The following is a 3263-nucleotide window of genomic DNA, read 5'->3' on the forward strand; positions in this document are numbered from 1 at the left end:
AGGTATGAATGCAGAAAATGTGGGTTGATGATCGGTGAGCGGTAAATAACAATTAATTTATTGCCTCTTACAATTGTTAACCAAGGTACCTACCTATCCAAAAAATGTATCTGCGTAAACCTGATATTGATTTTTTTCGCTGGCATAATACATTATGTCGTCAGAAAAAATCATAATTCTCCCTATTTCTGGTACCGAATTGCGTAATTGATTACTGGGGGGTGTATAATTGTCCGTGATTCAGCGGAGGTCTTGACTTTTCCAACTGAAATCGGCATCCAATTAAACAGAATCAGTGTACGAACGAGCGGGAAAGTGTGGTGAGGCAAGCGTCCGCGCGAGCGTATTAATGAAGGCGCAAGCGCACTCCGGTGTCATTCGCGAGCATGGAGGAATAGAAGGGGACTGATACATAAGCGGACTCATAAACTCCGCGTGAAAGATTGCAATTTCGTCCAAAGTACCAGGTAATAAGTTCGGGAAGTGGCTCAGAAACGCTTCAGTTCGACTCCCAAATAAATTGCTCAAGTATCCTCCCCATAATTTGCTCAACTATTCCTCAACCAACATGGTTTCGCCAAAAAAATTTGATCAGTTTAAAGACTGCATGACACATGGTTCATTGAGCGCGTTTCAGCAGCAATTTTTGTTAAATAATGGGAAGGAACTGAGTGTTTCGAAAAATTCCGTGGGCGCATCTCACACAGCTGAGCCGACGAAAGTATTAGCCTTGCAAAATAAGGTGAGCAAGAAAGTGTATCTCGAGTTTCATTCTTTATAATGATCAAAATTAGAATGTCAAGTATAATTTTACCGTTGTATACTGTTAATATAGTAATAAGATGTCTGCGCGTAGATATTGGTGCGGATATAAGCGTTGATCTTCTGATACACGCGTTAAAAACACGATAATTTCAAATGATTTAGAATATTTATTTCTTTTCAGAGAAAAGAAGAATGGACCTTTATGCTTTTCTTGTGTGGATTTGTTACCAACGTCGGGGCTTGCATACCTATTGGTTATTCTATAGGAGTATTGAATACGCCACAAGCAGTAAGTCGTCGCCTCAAATATTAGCATGATATGCTACAATAATTGAGTTATTTTTTCCTTCACTCTTTATATTAACGATTCCTTAATTTTGTAAGCGTCATAATAAACATCCGAATCCCATTAGTATGAAGTTTGCGTATGTCTTCCACCGGTTCAGGGGTTCCATGTTGGCCGGCGTTTCGAAGCTCAACTTGAGCATTGTCCTCAGGTCAGATGAGTCACCTCGGACCTGGTGACTCGAGAAAACTTCATGAAGCTGATACGCCGGGAAAGCACTAGATCATACATACTTCATCCACCTCCCAAAAATGTGGAATGAAATTATATTGCTCCTGCTGAAATATATAATTATTTTGAATATATTTTCGACTCTGATAGCTGAAATCTTTTCTATATGTTGCATACTCAATATGCAACAATATTAATGAGATCGGCTGGCTAGCGAACGTCCTGCAAGTACAAGTGCGATAACCCCGCGCACACCGGTGCTCGGCGGGCGGCACACCCTCACCCCTAATACTCCAAACTTCATAGTAACGGAGCTTTATCCGTAATGATGCTGTTTTGATTTGTCATATAAAGGGAAAATATTTCCAAGTTCACAATTTTGGTAGATAATCATTTAGACTGAAGCCTCTCCTATTAATCATTCATTGTAAGTTATTCTAATAGTCTTGTACAACCACTGTTCATTAATTAAATAGCCATTTCACGGAAAATCACCTCATGTTAATTTGTAATGACGGAGGAACATTGATGGCATTTCCTGTGAATAACCAAAGGGCAGAGAGAAAATAGAATTGATTACCTTTTTTGAATCTTTCCTGGGGAAAAGGAGGCTTCTAATATTGTGCCTTCCTGTATTATTTTACATTTCTGTCACCTGAATCATAACCATATGGCCTCTCCAAAAAGCTAGAGAATTAGACATGGCCTGTTTGATATGAGTATTATTGATAAATTTGAAGTTACTAGGTATTCAATTATATACTACTTTTTTGAAAAGCAGGTCAATGTTTGATGGGAAGATTAAGTGCAGACTTAATATGCATATTAAAAACTTGATCATGATTACTTTGACTTAATAGTATTGTCTCATATTATTGAGTGTATCTTTCACTTTCAGTCAATAATTTGTTCTGTTTATAAATGAGTTTTTTGTACTAATGGTGTTCATGATCCATAGTTTTTTTACCTTCCTCTTAAAGGATGATATATTAAAATAAATTTGTATAGTATCTCTCATTGTTGATAACATATGATTATCAATTATCAGCTTCTTCTTTATGAGGAGAGATTTAAAGTTTTTATATATACTGCTGTGCATATAGAATGATCCCAGAGAAGGTCTTGTTTTAAAATATTACGATGTCTTTGGGCACTCAACCAAACTCAAACTGAAATAAATAAAAATTTTGTATGCAGTATTTCAATGCACAGTATAGGGAAAATAGCATTTCCCTTATCTAAAATATATATAAAAAACCTTAAATTAAAAAAGTCAGTTAAGATGATGCCCCAACCCAATTGGTGATCAACTCTCACCAAGGAAAGTACGGCATGTTGGGTGACAATAGCCATCTAATGTCAAAGGTGACTATTCCAGCCATTAGGCCCGCATTAAGCTAATTATTATTGATTGATTCACCCCTCCCTTCCAACTTAGTGCTTCTATTTGTCATAGTGTCTGTCATTGTGATGTCTATGATCTCACCTTTCAAAGAAAACCTTCAGAAATTTTTCGATGAGTCAGGTGTATAGTCTGCAAGGAATTCTGAAAAGCTCTCTTCCAATTCATTCCACTAATGGCAGAAAATTGTTCACTAAAAATAAAAAAATGGGTATTATTTTATACGACTTTCTTCAAAGTATAATTTTTCTTTCTAATATTTTGTAATAAATTTCATTTACCTCTTTTCATGGCAGTTCAATAGTGCTTAATAGTTAATTTGAGAATGATTTCTTGCATGCACTAATCTCAAATCTTATGCTGAAGGTAGGATATGAATGGGGCCCTACATACTACTCTTCAAATTATTCTCAAAGTTGACCGTTTCTATAGAAAAATTAATTATTATTTTCACCATTTGTAATCATTATCAGTTTTTATTGATTGAGAGATTGTTGTGTTGCAACTCTCCATTCTGCTCTCCTCTCACCTACCTCCTCAGATCAGCATTACTCTCTACATCTTCATTTTTTGTATTTT

General features: G+C 36.0%; 1 long non-coding RNA gene across 1 annotated transcript in view; it reads left to right on the plus strand.

The window, feature by feature from the left end:
* Positions 1 to 399: 399 nt before the first annotated feature.
* LOC139686254 (uncharacterized) overlaps positions 400 to 3263 on the plus strand; it is a 3418-nt gene continuing 554 nt past the window's right edge. The window contains exons 1-2 of the long non-coding RNA XR_011700344.1: positions 400 to 742; positions 947 to 1054. This is a non-coding gene — a long non-coding RNA (uncharacterized lncRNA). The remainder of the gene's footprint in view (positions 743 to 946; positions 1055 to 3263) is intronic.

Source organism: Hetaerina americana, unplaced genomic scaffold, assembly GCF_022747635.1.
Source record: "Hetaerina americana unplaced genomic scaffold, ioHetAmer1.1.p SCAF_1368, whole genome shotgun sequence".
NCBI lineage: Eukaryota > Metazoa > Arthropoda > Insecta > Odonata > Calopterygidae > Hetaerina > Hetaerina americana.